This window comes from Thunnus thynnus, chromosome 9 (genome assembly GCF_963924715.1).
Source record: "Thunnus thynnus chromosome 9, fThuThy2.1, whole genome shotgun sequence".
Lineage (NCBI taxonomy): Eukaryota > Metazoa > Chordata > Actinopteri > Scombriformes > Scombridae > Thunnus > Thunnus thynnus.
The window spans coordinates 25,373,842-25,390,927 of NC_089525.1; the positions used below are offsets into that span (position 1 = coordinate 25,373,842).

A 17,086-nucleotide genomic window follows, 5' to 3' on the forward strand; every position below is an offset into this window, starting at 1 on the left:
TTCAGTTTACATTTATTGCATCTTAGTTGGACTGAAATTCCCAACTTAATACTACTGAAAAAAATTAAATCTTTATTCAAGTGATTGTTATTGAAACAGGTGGTGTTCACCTGTATTCTAAGTTACTGCCATGAGGAGAATGAATATAATGATGATAAAATATGGACTGTAAACAACTTTTCTTAAACAAACTAAAAAGTAAACAGGCTATACTTCTAACCTGGATTGAACACAGCGATCAAAACACAACAGTCTGATCTGTACAGTAATTATCGAGCTTGTCGGTGCGTCGCCCGATGTCTCCACAGTCACTCACTTGCTTAACCTTCAACATTCCTGACTGCTTTTACCTACAATTTACAAGAGCTTAGTCAGAGCTCATGACGTTAAACTGGCACCTTGAAACTGACATCTGCAACCATTTGTTACTTTCCTTACTTTTGTTAAACAAACAGAGAAGCTTTAAACCGTGTGTCAGTCAAATCTTGTTCTCACAGAAAACCATTATCACTGTGACAGGCAATCAAGGCAATGAAAACACGTAGGAGTTATTATTATTAGCTTACAACGTCACTTCTGACGGAGCATTTCATCCTGACATAGAAGATACTTACTGAACTTGTTTTTCATATGCTCTATCTAAAAATTGTAAAGTATTATACTTTCTATTTGTTAATTCCAAAGCTGTATTATTTTAAATCTGTACCTCACTTTTTCACAAACTTAATCATACCTTAACCTCAGTTGGCCACAACCAAGATCCTTTTCTAATCTAAAGACCTATTTCAAAGCAGGATTTGTTAGTAGAATCAAAATCACAAGAACTTTAAAAGATATTCTGGTTGTCAGAGTTTATTAAGATTTTATTAAACGAGTTACATGTTTATTGTATGTATTATATGTCAGGATCAGAGAGAATATCTCATCTGATCCAATTTAGTCTTACATTCGTGGTGGGTGAACAACGCTGACAGATTTATTTCCACTCGAGGCTGTACAAGTAAACATAAAGGCTGAGAACATGATATAGGTCACAAAGCTAATGCTGGCACGAGACAACGTGCACACCCATGGAAACATGACCAGACCCCTGAATAATTCAAACGTCATGTAATGGGATAGCTCTGAGATCTCACACACTGAAAGGCCACTCATTCACAGGCTTCAGGATATACATTGTGATGTTGGCGTAGGCGAGGACCTAGAAACTGAAGTAACAGAGAAGGTTTTCTACTGATGCGTTGCTGGTCTACAAATCGAGTCGCCTACTGCAGATGTAAATATCTCATGTTCTGACATATAACCACTGTTTGGAAAATACATGAACATGGTGGTGTTTACATCCACTGCACTGGGGGGTTGAGAAAGTTGTTTCATAGTTATATGTTCTATATACTGTCTGATCATATATCGTATGTCCACGTCCTGCTGCTGACACAAGTGAATGTTCATCAAATGTCACATCACTAAACTAAGATGCATATTATCGTTGCAAAAAATGGTTAAAACCTTGATGCAAGTGTCCTGACTAAGGTAGAGTTTTAACTGGCATAACATGAGAGAGGTTTAACATAAAAGAGGATCAGGGTTTTTCTTCTTAGATTTCTTGGGCTGGATCAGGAACCTGCCCAGTTGCAGGGTTGAAAGGCCTTTTAAGACATTTTAAGTGACACTGGACTACACAAATAAACTCATCAAGTCCTACAAATTAAATAAAATAATGCATTATTTGTAACTCTCCTTTAGAATGACTGGTTTGGACGTTTGGACCAATGGATATGAAACTCTCTCGGTTGAATCATCAGTTCAAAAGATGAACAACTGCAAAAACCGCAAAAATCTGGTTCTTTTAAAAACATTCAAAGGTACAAGCCTCTACACAAAAAAAATGTAAAATGCAAAGTTAACTTCCAAGATGCATTTTGGTAAGAAACATTCAATCATAGAGCTTCAGATTCTGTTACCTGAGCTGCTAACGGTGGGCTTAAGCTAGACGAATACGCTCTTAAGAAAACGAGAAAACACAATCTGTAGCTTAAATCAATTGACTTTAAAATTCTGGGTTGGATGAATTTGGCAATTGTGGCACCGTTTTTTTGTTCACGAATACAAAAGAAATATATTTTTTTTTGGTATTTGCTGCAGCTGTGACAGGGTTTCTTCTCTGAGGATCATGGTTTTTTATTGTAGTATTTAGAGCCATATGCTGAACTGACAGGTGTCTTAGAGGCGAAGCTGAAATAATTAAACTGATAATAATAATAATAATAATAACAATAATAATAGGTTTAGGTTTGTGTTTTCAAAAGAACAAACATTTTGAATCCTCTGTTGTTTGACTGCCTCTTGCCTCATGTTTGAATTCTGTGTCTGAAGCCACTTTGCATTATGTTCATGATGAGGCGGCTTAATTATTTACCAGTTTGTCCTCATTAACTCTGACCACAGTGACCTTAAGGTACACATGTCATACTTCAGAATGATGTCACTCAGGGCCTGTTAAATACATGAGTAACACACACACACACACACACACACACACACAAACAACACAAAGCATGTATACAAGTACACAAGTAAACTAGTACACACATTGACACCTGAGACTTCCTGTTGTTGCCATAGACAGATGAGCCAGAGGTACAACAATGACCAGCAGAGACGAGGAGGGAAAACAATGTCACTGAGCTGCAGCTACAACCTGTAGTGACAGATAAGACGCAGCTACAGTATCTGTTTTCACCTGCACGCGAGCAGACAGTCATTCAGCTGCTGCCACTCACACAAACACAAAGCGATGTGAATGAATGGCGGCACGCTCGCCAGAAAAGCAGGACACACAGAAAAGGAGCAGCTGACTGTTCTGATTTCACTCTTTGAAGGGACTGCAGTCTCCTTCAGGATGCAGAATTATAGTTTGAATTTTAACAATATTTTAAATCTGTGCCCCCCAATCATGGAAGGGTCATTATTTACTGTTTTCATTTTTAAAAAGTTGAAATATTCTGGGTTCCCCATTTCCTTTCATTCTGTCGGTCCACCACGTTTTTCAAAACTGAAATATTTCAACAACTATTTGATGGATTGTCATGAAAGTTTCCACAGACATTTGTGTTCCCCTGAAGATGAACCCTAATGACTTTGGTGATCCTCTGACTTTTTCTATAGCACCACCAGCAGGTTGACAATCTTGGTTTGTAGACAGAGAATCATATTCCCCTTAAGGATCAATTGAAACAACTTTTTATCTTGAATCCTCATTAAGTAAAAATTTCAATCTGTTCAAAATTACCAAATGTGACCAAGCCTCAGCTGGCTTTTGTGTTATGTAGCTGCTTAGCAAATATTAGCACGCTAACACACTAAACTAAACCTGGTAACCATCAGTATGTTTTTTCTCATGTAAATAGTGTAAAATGTGGTGAACAGTGTGCAGCAGCAAAGAGAGCAACGTTTTGTTTAGGAGGAACATAATAGAGTGTAAATAAATCAAGATGATTTACTATGTTTGAAAAATAATTTGATAAAAATCTGTTTTTTTTTAGTGAACCTCATCTGTACGAAACTGCTAAAATTCGTAAATAAAATGTGCTAATTCATTTCTTTAATGAAAATGAAGTGAATTTTACATTCAAATCCAAGATTTTGTCCGTCAGTCCTGAACTGTAGGAGCGGAAGGATGTTACGAAAGAGACAAAACTCACACACACACTCACCCTCCACTGACCCAGAGCAAGGAGCTGAATTTGAATATCACACACATGCACACACATGCAAGAATGTACAGACAGAAATGCATGTATATACACAGGACCTGCACACTGACACACACACACTTGTTTGGAACTTCGCTTTCGCAATAAGCTGAATACCACTTGCTGTGCTGAGATTTCTAAAAAACACAGCCACCTCTAGCCCGGGCTGTGAGTGAGTGACTGTGTGTGTGTGTGTGTGTGTGTGTGTGTGTGCGTGTGCATGCCGACTGGCACACAAACTCAACCGGCCTCCAAGCAACTGCTATTGACCTGTGGTGGAAACTATTTGTGAATGAGACACTCAGTCCTAAGACAGACACACATACACACACACATGCACACACACGCACACACACACACACACACACACAAAGACGAATGCCTCATACAGTTATGCATACACACACACACATAAACAGACACACAAACACCTACACTGAGACACGGCTGCATGCACACACTTCAAAACACACACATGCATCCAAATGACGATGGTTCGTGTCGACCTTATTCTTTAAACGTACACATGCACGCACGCATGCACGCGCACACGCATGCACACACAGAAACCCTTGTCCTGAGACAGCCCTCTCAGCGGGGAACGGGACAATTTCGTTCTGTCAATAAAGGCTGCTTTGTGTCCTGACTATCTGCTAAACACACACACACAAACACACCTAATGACTGCTTTGTGTCCACATTTTAAGGCAAGGACGCACTCACACATCGACACATACAGAGACCAGCTGCTTTGTACCCTCATTATGTAGCTGTTGGGCTCAGGCTACTTGGGATTGCAAACACGGGCCAGGCAGATGTCCACTGGCCTAATAGTGCTGACGGCAGACACACACACACACATGGATGGATGTGTGTGTCCCTCCTGGACACTCTGTAAACTGAACATTTGGCCTCATACACCTAATAACCTGGTGTCAGGTAGGTTTTTCCATGGAAATACTTGTATCCTCTGTTTCACAGGAAGTGAGGCATTGTACATTTCCAGTTCAAACTGGTTTGCCTGAAGGAGGAGAATAAACGACTGGGTAGTTAGAGGCAGCAGTGATACACAAAACACAAAATCCAACATATGGCAGGGAAGTACAGTTAAACAAGACAGAGAATCTACGCCATGCTAGCAGCTCTGTGATGCTGTTTTATGTAAATTTGACCACTGAACTCCGTGTACATTTGCCTCAAACAGTCAATGTACCAACAGTGCAGACTTCAGCTGTTGCTAGCTAGCAACCTATGCACTGATTGTGTTTGTGTGGAGTGTGACTGTGCTGTTTGTGTGACAGTTCAGCCAGATATTGCTGGCGATTGTCCATATTCTTCTTGTTGTCTCATGTGCAAAGCCAAACCAACAATGAACTCATCCTACTGACAAGTATTGTATGTGCGTCCAAAGTCTGATATATCTTATTCCTCTGTGCTGTAGACCTCTGTTGTTGTCCAAAAACTATTAAAAACACATCAGTGAGCCACTCTGCTGCACCGGGTGACATGTTCCTTTGCCACGGCTCCAAAGACTAATAACAGCGATCAGTCTCTGGAGAGTAGTTCCTTGTACGGCAGACGCCACAGACAAGGTTCAGTTTACAGAGCTTTGCCATCTTGTTGTGCCACAACCTCTTGACTTTGCACTACATTGTACATTGTAAATTTCTCAAAGAACTTCAGTACAAACTCAAGAGTTTGGCAAGTTGTTTTGGTGCTGCACATGAGATTTGTTGACAGCAGGAAAAATATGGAAAATCGCCATTCTAGTCCTCCAGACGCTTCTACCTTTCTTATTATCTATACGCATTCATGAAGTGGAACAATAAAGCCTTGGAATATTTCATGGACGTGTCCTTGCCTCTATTCACTTGCCTAGAACCGGTACATCTCTGTTTTTGTATCCACTTGTATCTTAGCATTGACTTTATATGAACTTTGTTTCGTATTCAGGGTGAACACACCTTACATGAAGCGGACATGGATTCACTTGAGGCAGCGTGAAATTTTAACTTAAGTGAATTTCGTGCTCATCTGTCCACTGTTTGGCTCCGGTTCATGAATGTACAGAAACAAGAAGGAGAAGGAATTGGCTATCCTGCAAAATTTTAAGATCAGAGCATATTGTTTAGCTACCTACAGCTAATGTCTGTACGTGTGGTATATTAGCTCTGTGGTGCAAATAAACACGGACTGTTTCAGAAATCAATTCTGCTCAAATTAAATGAGACAAACTCATGTTCAGTCTGATCTAAAATGATGTGAATACTTTTCTTTAATAAAAATCCTTTTGTTTTATGTTCCTATCACATGTCATACGCTTGATGTTACTGCTCTTTTGTTGAACTCGATAGTGCCGGCTATACGTCAATGAGTCATACAGAACACAGAAGAATGAAGGCGGCACTGGAGGTAGCAAAACCAAGAATGAGACGCAGCATTGCGCATTAGGTGCACAAGAGCGTCAATAACAATCCTACACTTCTGGGCAATGCTGACGTTGATAATCATGTCTTTTTATGAGTCATGAGAGGCCAAAGAAGAACACAAAAAGGTCTGAAGAATGGGAAGGAAGCACAAAAGATTCAGCTTCTGTGTTGAGTCACTGCTCTGTTGTTTCTTCTTCCGGATGATGATGACTGAATGAGAATCTCTATTAAATCTGAGTCACTCTGATGCTTTTATGTGGCTTCTGGCTGTTTTTTTTCTTTTCTTTTTGGGCTGGACGGGAAACGATTTGATGTTGAACAAAGCGTCCTATTCTTTCCCCCGCAATGGCTGTGTAAAATGATCGACGTACTTCAGAATCAGTCCACGCCTACTCAGCACACATAGTTTTTCATGACACACTTTTAGCTGCTCGCCGCGTTTCAGTGGGTTTCATTGCAATGCAGCCATTCACCGTCTTATCCTCGCCATCATCTTCGCAACATATTTGCATGAAGACACAGTCACAGGATTCACTGAAGGAGGGAAGCTGAGGAAGCCAACGCACATGAGCATGTGGTTTTAACTAAACTAGTCAAGACCCTGAAGAGAATTCTTGCATTAGAGAATTTCATGGCAGGGTGGGATGTGAAATACCAGAAATTGTCCAGATTCAGCCCACTGAGGCCGTCAGTTTAGGGGAAAATCCTGGGAATCGGAATGGGTGTGTTTCCTTAAAATTTGACTAACTACTGTTTTTTTTTCTGCACATGATGCAGCCAACTTGAAGGGTTTTATGTTTGTGATGGTCAGAGAAAGCAAACTTTTCTCTTCAAAACAGATGAGGAAGTTCATTTAAAGTTTGATAATTTGTTGTATAAAGCCACACATCACATATTCCTCCTCTCACAGTCATTTGATTTGCACAACTCAGAGGCCAACAGTCACTTCCTCCATGCATTCACATTTCGGCCACCTACATAATGGGTTCACCCACAGCACCATGAATCCTACCAGAAGGAGCACTCGATGTATCACCTCCTAATTTCACTGAACATCACAACCGCCTCAGGGGAGACAAAACAAGGTGAACTGAGATGGCAGGTAGTGAGGAGATGTGAACTCGATCCATCCAGGACAGCTGTCTCATGGAAGGTCACCATGGACCGCTGCTGGAGCCAGACGGAACCTGATGTGCTTTTCCTGAGATGCCTCCGGGAGCTGCGGCACGGACAGACTCAGTGATGAGGAGAGGACTACTTATCTGATGATGAGTTTATTTCACATCCTTACACGTTGTTTTTTTTCCCCATCTGATATGAGATTGTGATGATTTTTGGGTTTTGGTTTGTAGTTCAGTCCCGTTAATGTAATATACTTACAAAATCAATTAACATTTACTCCATCAAGTCAGTGGTTTATCTGAAAATATTCTTTTATCAGTTCAATAATTTAATAAGTGATCATAGCTAAATGTTTTTTTTCTTATGCTATTTCTAAAAAAAATAAGAATGCCAGAACAATAGTATTTACTTGGACAATAATAAAGAATAATGTTACTAATAGAAATATTAGACTTTGAATGCTCACCCATCTCCATTAATCTGAATTATTTTTGCTTCAACCACTGCATTGTATTCGTCTTCTGATCAGAGAAAACATACCGTTGATCTATAATTAAAGAAAAAGAACTATTAGATAGTTTTAAGTGACGTGCATGCAGGTATTATAGGGTCATTTGATATTTTCAGGTGCTTGTGCTCAGTCTACATTGTGCTTTCATGATTTTCAGATTAAGGTTAAGATGCTTTGAACCGCCTCATTCCATCCACGTGCTCAAGAATCGGAGGAAATTCACATCCTGAAGTCATCTTGTGTCATCAGGGATGAATGAATGACAGAGGATTTTATGAGCATACTGTACAGTCATTCCCAGATATCAGAGTCTTCTCCCAAGCAATCCTCTTAGTGATGAGATCTGAAGCTTCATTTCCCAACAGAGTATCAGAAAAAAACAAAACGTGCTGAGATTCAACATTATATATACTCTCATTATATATACTCTATATACCTGATAGCCAGAACTCTGTGTCTGAAGTAGAAACTACTTCTATTTTATAGAGTCTGAATCTGATAATGTCAGATTCTTCATAACATTTGACTGTCTGCTGTTAAAGGAACTAAATATTTCATATTAATTTACTTGCTGTTATTTATTGAGCAATTGACAAAATATGAGTCAATATAAAATATAAAAATGGGCAAAGCATGACTTAGTTTGGATCTAAAAACAGATTCATACACACAAAAATCTTGAAAAAAAATGATGGACCATTGGGTCAGAGAGACTAGATATTCAAGACTCTGTAGATTTTTATAAACATTTACTCCAAATCAGATACAAGATTTCATACTTTACTTTGAAACTCATGTATGACCATCAGTGACCCAAAAGTAACATGTCAGTGAATATTTAATAAGCAGAATAAAGTGGAAGAAATGTGAGGAACAGTCACGCCGACAGCAAATAAATACTAATTCAGCATAGAAGACGAAAAACATGACCATAACTTGGAAGCATGATTCATGTCTTCATATTCAAATGACATTATTGGTGACATAGCTTGGATTTGACTAATGTGGCATAATATTCTTCGCCCGACAAAAAGGAAAATGAAAATTTATGTAAAAAAAAAAAAAAAAAAAAAAAAAGTGAGAGACGTGCTTCGCAGAGAGAAGCCGCCGCACTTCTTGCAAAAAAAGCAAAGGCACTGTTTGCATGCTGGCGTCGCTCATGCAAACAACAGACGAGATGTTTGTTTTGCAACAGGAAATGTCCACCCAGCAGTCAGGGTGTCTGTGAGGAAACACGATAATTTGGAGTAAATGATAGTGATCAGCAGAATTTTCACTTGGCAAAAATGCATTTTTTTTTGTGTTTCGTAAGTGGGGATTTCTGGACACGTAAGAACATTTGGGAGGGATAGTGAAAATTCAGATGCAGACTTCACAGGAGAAACCATATTAGGCTAAACATGCTGTGGAGGATAATATTCTGTAGTGCAACGTGCCATTAAAGGTCTGATATGTTTGGTGAATATTTGGTGACATGAGCCTGTGTGAAGTGTTGCAATTCATGTTGATTTACAGGCTGAACATGAATTTTCCCTTCGTTTTTTGATATTCACTTTATTAATGTCGCTTTTATTCACTTGCAAAACTGTTTTTGAGGAGACTGGGAATCATAGTATAAGTCGGCAAGTATAGATGTTTAATTTGACGTTGATGGACAGTGAATCTGGTCCTTTGTTTTTCAGCTTTGTAAACAGATTGACTTCTGATGACTTGTTTAGTTTACAGTGTGAACTTGTGGTGAGCCACATTTCAGTGGCAACCTGCAGGAAGCACTAATATGACACACATGAGGACTAAACTGAGATTTACAAGTTTTAGAGACCGATGAAGACAGTTAATGTCTTTTTCAGACTGACGATGAATGACAAGGGAAAAGGCTTCTCTGTGAACAATGAGCAAATGTCAGTAAGAATGTAAACGTATGGCTGCCTGGGGAAAAAAAAAACTGCACATATGTCTTTAATCAGCTAACATACTGTATCACAGTGAATCATCAAGATATACAGAACTGTACAAACATTTGAAGCAGTTCAGATGTTTTAAATTCTTATCCATAATGAAATATCATCATCAAAATAAGCTCTTGGGCTTTATTGTATTGTGAACTATCTTCAGCAACAAGAGGAACAAAGATTCCTGCAACAGATGGTTTGGCTCCCACAGAGTCCTGATCGCAACATCATGGAGTCAGTCTGGGATTAACATGAAGAGACAGAATCAACTGAGACGCTTCAATCCACAGAAGAACTGTGGTAACAGGAACAACCTGCCTGCCAAATACCTTGAAAAACTGTGTGCAGGTGTACTGAGGAGAACTGTTGTTGTTTTAAAGGCAAAGTGTGCTCACACAAAATACTGATTTCATTTAGGTTTCCTCTATTTACTGAACTTTGTATAAAGTTAAAAACTATTCATGGCATCCTGAAAGCATCCTCACTTTACTTTTAGTGCCTAAAACCTTTGCACAGTACTGTATATAAATGCATTTGTAGCATTACATACAGTACAGAAACAACATTTGGTACAGCTACTAAAACAACTAATCATTAAAAAGACTGCAGGGATAAAGTCCAAACTTTTATGTAGCAGATTCATATTTATACTGAATTTGATATAGAAAATATACAAACATATTTTCAACTGTTTGCATAGGAAATGAAAGCTTTCTTTATAAAGTGAATGGAAAGTGTTAGGACTTGGAGCACAGATTAAATCATCTATCGAGGACAGTATGATCTGGTCTGATGATGGTTTTTTTGTCAAATGGCAGAACAGGAAAATATTCCAAATAACTATTTTTATCTTAAGGAATCAATTATGGGAATATGTTTAGCAAACTGTTGGTATTGTGAAACCAAATTGTTTCCACATCTTCAAGTTGCTCAACCTCCATAAACTTGAATCATAATTAGAAGCTTCTGAAGCCTTTAAACGTTACTATTTGTGTGTCCGTCTGTAAACACTCAAAATCTCAGTTCGCAGTGAGAGTGCGGTTGAGCGTTTACGCTGTCGTCAAGTCATTCAGCCAAACTCCAAACTGACAGTTGCTCAAACAACATAATGTGTACGTTCACGTGTTTGTGTGCCAGAGTTTATTTGCAAAAGTTTCCAGACAAAAAAAAAAGAAAAACACATGTTTCGGGAGATAATTATCTCCTGAGCTGTTTCTTAAGGCGGTTTACCTGAAAAGACCAAGGTGTCTTACAAAACAAGGCATGTCTCTGACGCACAAACGTAGATTACTGACTGGCATACTGGTTCTACTGGTTATACTTAATATACCTTCTCATGCAACATAATATCACTCAGAATGTTGAAGCAGTCAATATCTTGCTGTCATTTTTTTTTGTTGTTGCCAAGTTGTCACAAATTTTTGTCACAAGTTCCCAGAAAAAAGAGCTTCATCCTGCATGAACTACAGAGACAGACATATAGACAACATGTAACAATAAGTAAAATTATTTCTAAAGACAGGAAAGACGAGCAAGTCACCACAGAAAAACCAGCGTAGAAGAAACTGTACACTAGCCGTGGTTCTGCAGCAGCTTTCTGACATAGCTGACCTAATAAATCCCCAGAAATACATCTTTTTTTTACAGGTTAATGATCAGTATTAACAGGAGGGATGATTACCGCAAGAAAAAGCTGTTTCAATGCTCATGTGGGCACCTAATTATTGCTTTAAAACAGACTTGGAAAACTGTGAACTACTGTATCCTTTAAGTTAAAGAGTCACCTTGTTTTGACCCGCACCTGCTTGATTTTATGTTTTTAATAACACTTGGTCGTATATGAAGCCTTATACCAAGCCTTACTCTTCGCCACTTCCCCTCAGCACAAGTGAAACAACCTCTCTCCATCTTTCGCTCTTCTGTTTCTCTTTCACACATTCACACACAGCTCAGTCCAGCTCACGTGCATCCACATTCATCATCATTCTCTTCTATCCCAGGAGAACTTGGCTTTGCGTGCACGATCATCAGGCTCACATGCTCATGCGGTCCTCTTCCCCTGCTTGCACACACAGCTTATAGATTATTGCCTGCAAACGTGTTCATCATCTCTAAGCGCACCCCCGCTCAGTCTCACGTGCACTCCGCTGAGCCTGTCCTCTCCTGTACCCCCGTATCCCCCTCCGTCTCCCTCAGGGAATCTTGGCATCGCCGCAGTATTCCTGTACCGCTTCATAATGCTATCATCTTCTTCTTCTGTGGTTTTCTATCCTCTCTTAGCCTCTTCACTCCTCTCTTCTATTAAAATCTAATATAGGAAAATCTCGGTGGAGAAGGATCACCAAAGCGCCCACCGAAGGCTGGCTAATTCAGTTTATCATCTGGGATTTGGTTTCCTTTGTTTGTTCCCATTTTGTGGCATTCCTGTCTTTATTTGTTTTGTCCGTAGGGTTGTTTTAGAGCCATTTGTTTGTCTACCTGGTAAAAATGTCTCATGTTTTTATAAACTCAGGGAGCAATCAGGATAGTGTATTTAATATCGGGCTGGGTATTGTTTAAACTTCTTCTACTAATGCTAATACATTAGTATTAGGTGACCCAAACATTCCCGGAAGCCATCAACAGTAATAGGGTATAGTTATCGGATTTCCTGCTAGGTAGCGTTTGCCTACAGCTTGGTGAAATTAAAAATGGGACGGAAAGGGAGAAGATTCACCACTGTGGAAAAAATCCAGGAAGAAACGTAGGAAGCTCTGAACACGCTGACAAAAGATGACTGCAGGACATATTTCCAGAAATGGGATAAGCGCTGTATCACATCTCAAGGAGAGTACTTTGGATGGGGATTAGAAAGGTACTACTGAAAGATTTATGAAAGTTTTTTATTTTTACAATTCCAGGAAATTTCTTTCTTTCTTTTAAATCAAAAAAAGCCAAATTTCTCAATTTCTTTTTAAATGTTGTTTAAACAAGATTACTGTGAATCATCCATGTGACAGTTTTTGATTCTACTTTGATACTTTTGGTCTGAACCAAAAATGTTTGAGGTTTGATTCAAGAACAGTTTAATCCTTTTTTTTTTATGAGTCTTCGCTTACAGTATAGTTTCTAAAAAATATATATAATTCAGGTAAAAAAGTTGACGGTAAAGACTGCGGACCCAAAGTTCTGAAGGTCATAAGCTAAAACATTTTGGTGTGACGATAAAGTTGTTTTTTTATACTACAACTGTTGGTGGAGTTTTGACCCTCTCAAGATGGGTGGGAGACAAAGTTATCAGGTGACACCTCCGGGCAGGATCAGTGAAGTCAGTCTTGTGTTATGTGCTCACTACCATGGAATAAAAGCAGAAGTAGAGGAATCTATGATGTGTGCATAAAAGCACTGAAAGATGCTGGGAGACAGATTCTGTTTCACGTTGTTCAAGTCGAGTTGATTAAGACAAAAAGCCGAGAGGCTGCATGTTTGATTTCGGTCATGTGAACAAATCCACCTTGAAAGCTATACAGGGCTTTTCTTTATTGTGGTGAACATTTGTATATAGCAATGTGTTGAGAGAGTGAACTAATTTAAAAAGAACACAGAGAATCAATTACTATTCTGCTTTTGCCTGTCGTGTTTAGTTTGGGTGAATAATGGCAGTATTGAAGCCGACTACCTTTATGCCTTCTGGTTAAGATCGAGGTGAAACCTGACTTGAGGAAATTATTCAGCAGTCATTTTGGTTTTTTTAACTACCCACGGAAAAGTCTTTGAACAAACTATCCTGGAAGTGGACTGTCTGCTGGAAAGCATCTGGATCTTAATGACTTAAAGGATCAGTGCAGCTGTTGGTCTCAGTTCTGTTTGGATCTTATTGAATCCAGCTTCAGATTAAGTTCCTTCTGTTTCTCTTCAAAAGCAAAAGAGAGCCCGCTGTCAGTTTGTCATCATACTGTGAACATAGATTGTATATGAAGATGGACGTAGCGAGGTGTGACGTCACTTATTGGTTTTTGTTTTTTGTGCTAACAGGGCAGGTATCGTAATCAAGTAACATTAAACTTAACGAAATATTGCGACAACAGTCTGACTCAGTGTGAGTTCTGAAACTAGTTTCAAATTTTATTAACGGAGCAATCATTTCCAAAATGACTACTGGCACACTTATTAGAGGGCTTGAATTCAGTGATTGAGACCATAATGACTTGTTGAAAAAATGATTGACAGTGTTTCTAGAGAGAAGTTGATGCTTTTTGAATTGGAGGCAGGGATTTTCTCTAGTGGCCATTAGAATTGCACTTTAAGGTTCTGCTGCACTGCTTCAGCTTCAAGCTGTGGTTGTTGCCACTTGACAAGTGTGAGGTATTGTCAACATAGTTTGTGTTAAAAGTATTGAGATACTCAGCCCTAACCTTAAATAAATCACTCTCTCTCATACACGTGCGGCAGATTAATTACATAGTGTGAAAAAAAGAGTCATAACAAGAAGCAAAGCATAAAATGGTCAAGGGTAATCAACTAATTACATAAAAACTCAAAAAAGTCTATAAAGGTGAACTTTAAAAGTCTGCCAAAGATGATGAGAGGTTGTTCGAGCCACACTGTGTGGTATTAAACTCTTGATTCGTGCTCATGTGTTATGTAAATGTCATGTGATGCTGTGAACTAAGGCCCTGTTTTCAGTGTGTAGCTTGTTTTTCACTGGCATCATAAAACAAACTGAGGTCATGTATTTTAGTCGCTATCCAAGATTAATAAAACATGTTGCTATTTTCTGAGCTGAAATTTAAAATGCCTAATGAGCTTAGAGCTAAAACATGACCTGCTGTCGGGAAAACTAGAGCATGTTTTTTTTTTTTTCTTCTTTTAAAGACATATTCTCATCCTTGCATAGATGTGTATTTACATTTACAACTAATAAGAGTTGAAATAGAGTTAAAGTGGACAGATGGAAAGATGTGATAAGAGACTCGAGATAATTATCAAACAATTCATTATCTTGTGGTTTACATGCAAAAAAAATTATTGATTTTTGAAAACAAATGTGTACAATTTAAGGTTTGTTTTTTTTTTTTACATTTTATGGCAAAATAGTCACTTCAAGAAAAAATAAATAGATAAAACACACACGCACAGAGCCAAAAAAAATAGTCAGCTAGCAGGAAAAACATACTGGTATAAACAGATGCAGAGAAAATGATGAAAAGCAAAGACAGGAGGGATGGAGAGCGGTAGTTGTGCAACATTTCGGATGAAATTGCAAGAAAACAGGTTTGCCATATGTGTAAACAACATTCATAAACATGTGAGAACACAAATTCCAGAGAAATCAGAGATGAGTGAATGTGTTTGTTTCTTTTCTTTTTTAAATTGTAATCTCAGTTGCCAGTGTAGTGGAGGTATTGCTTCTTAGTTTTATACTCTGCCTCTCTGGGCTTGAGCTGAAGTGGTAATTACCTGAGTAATGAAATGCTGCATTAGGCAGAAATCATATAGCTGCAACTTTAATGAATATAATTTTACTCCACACAAGAATATTTTGTACATGCTAATTATAAGATACAATTTCTAACATTGTGCCTGTGTCGTTTTAAATATACTGTAAATGTGTTTTTAAACTGGAAAATTATTGTTTGAGAATGGAAGTTTGTTCTCAAACTTAATATCATATTTTGGAGTTTTTCAACTGCATCTCATGGTGTTCGTCAGCGAATAGAACAGGCTCAGGTTTCATCATGTGAACTATTATAACTATATATATAATAAATAACTATTTGGATATTTGTTTAATTCTGACTTATTATTGTTATCAGTCTCATGTTGTTTGCCTGTCACTCATTTGTGCTGCTGTCTTGACCCGGGCAGTCTTGAAAAAGTGCCAAATAGTGCCAACTTAATGTCTGTTGATAGAAAACTGTAGTTCAAACCTGCCAGACAGGCTGAAATCATCAACGTTTGTACAGATAAGAGGATCACATTCCTGTTAGATTAAAAGTGAATTCTTTGGACTTGGAGGGTGTTTGTCTGGAGCCCACTCAATCATCCTACCAGTAATCAGTGATAAGTTATTTCCCTGCTAAGTAAGAGAAGGAAAAAAAAAACATCATTTGAGCATTTTTCTCAGCTTCAACAAAATGATTCCAAACTGTTGTGAAATGAATAAAAGCAGCCCTGATAAACAAGACAGAGACGGAGGAGAGGTTTGCGTGACGGGGCCGGATAGAAGATCTGAAATTCATCATTCTTTATTGAAGGCAGTGGCATGTTCATATAAACTATCTGTGTTTACCTTCTTCCCAGCAGGACGGTTTGTTGAAAATTACAGGGATACTTTGACATTTTGAATTTCAGCGTTTTATTTTCCTTCTCAAGACTCTTGGGAGACATACCGTGAGGTTGAACTGCTCAAGGATTGCCACACACAAACTGACAGAGGGAACACATGTAAACAGACCACACATGCAAAATAACGTAGGAAAAATATTGCAAATGAAGCTGGAGGAGGATTCCCGGGCGTATGAGTCTGTAATGAATGGATCATTCTGAGAAGAGCCTTGACAGCAGCTCTGTAATCCATCAGCAAACTTCAAAGTTAGGTCCTTAGTTATAAAAACCTTCTCCTCTTACCTTTTTCCTCTACTGGGCGAGAGCTGCAAGCCTGACCTTTTCCCTAAAGTGAATGAAAACAACCTGGAGTAGGCAGACAGAGGCCAAAACAGGAGCTCAGTAACGCTTTTGCATGCCTTGGTTTTCCCAGCTTCTACATTTGCATCTACAAATCCTGATGTCAAGATGAGAAAGCACTGCAGAGACAAGAGATAAAAGCAGTCAGAAGAGAAGCAATCAACATGTAGTAACACTGTGTAAAAAGCAGTGCAGATAAACGTACGGATTTGTGTCATCATTTGGTTGTAAATCCCCTTCCAGAAAGTGACAACTGCACGACTGTTAATGGAATAAAAATACTTATAAGAGCTGACGCAGTGGTTACGTAATTCATCATCTAACTTCAAAGGTGGTGGTTTGATGTGACACTAACCCTCTATCTCCTGCTGAGTAAATGTTACAAGACTAACCCTCTTGTGATGTCAAAGAAAACTATTTTGGGGGAAAAGTAAATTCTTGCTGGAGCTGTTATTACTCTTCAAATCTTCAAACTTTCTATTATGAGTTGCATGTGCATGGCAGCAAAAGGTGCATATAATTCATGTTGGAAAAGAGACCCGAGGTCCTGAAGCTGTCCCACTGGAACATCAACAACACTGCGACATTGTGCCCAACTACCACGGCTTGAGGCTGAAGCTGATATGGAAATACCCTGAAGTGTAACGCCGC

At 38.7% G+C, this 17,086-nt stretch overlaps 1 long non-coding RNA gene across 2 annotated transcripts in view; it reads right to left on the reverse strand.

Annotated features, from left to right (window-relative positions):
* The window catches only part of LOC137189796 (uncharacterized), a 114,112-nt gene that overhangs the window by 4,204 nt on the left and 92,822 nt on the right, over window positions 1–17,086 (reverse strand). The window contains exon 3 of one of the 2 annotated variants that reach the window (XR_010929745.1): window positions 14,811–16,554. The exons of the other annotated variant lie outside the window; for it this stretch is intronic. This is a non-coding gene — a long non-coding RNA (uncharacterized lncRNA). Of the gene's footprint in view, window positions 1–14,810; window positions 16,555–17,086 lie in introns of those variants that run through there. 2 annotated transcript variants of the gene reach the window in all.